Source organism: Eimeria tenella, genomic scaffold, assembly GCF_000499545.2.
Source record: "Eimeria tenella Houghton genomic scaffold, Eth_scaff1820, whole genome shotgun sequence".
In the NCBI taxonomy this organism is placed as follows: Eukaryota; Apicomplexa; class Conoidasida; order Eucoccidiorida; family Eimeriidae; genus Eimeria; species Eimeria tenella.
Genome location: NW_013541654.1, coordinates 2,769 through 2,986, shown reverse-complemented (window position 1 = coordinate 2,986; position 218 = coordinate 2,769).

Genomic DNA, 218 nt, shown 5'->3' with positions numbered 1-218 from the left:
GGCCCCCGGGGGCCCCGGGGGCCCCCGGGGGGCCCCCCGCGTCGACCCCGGAGAGGGCCCAGTGGGGCCCCCGAGGCAGCACTGCAACAGTCCCCCCCAGGGGCAGCAGCTGCAAGTCCCCTCCGCTTCGCCAGTCCCGGGGCCCCAAGTCGAAACTCAAAGTGCACGAGTTCGCCGTGCAGCCCCCGGCCTCCCCCACCACGAGGGCCTCCACTTCC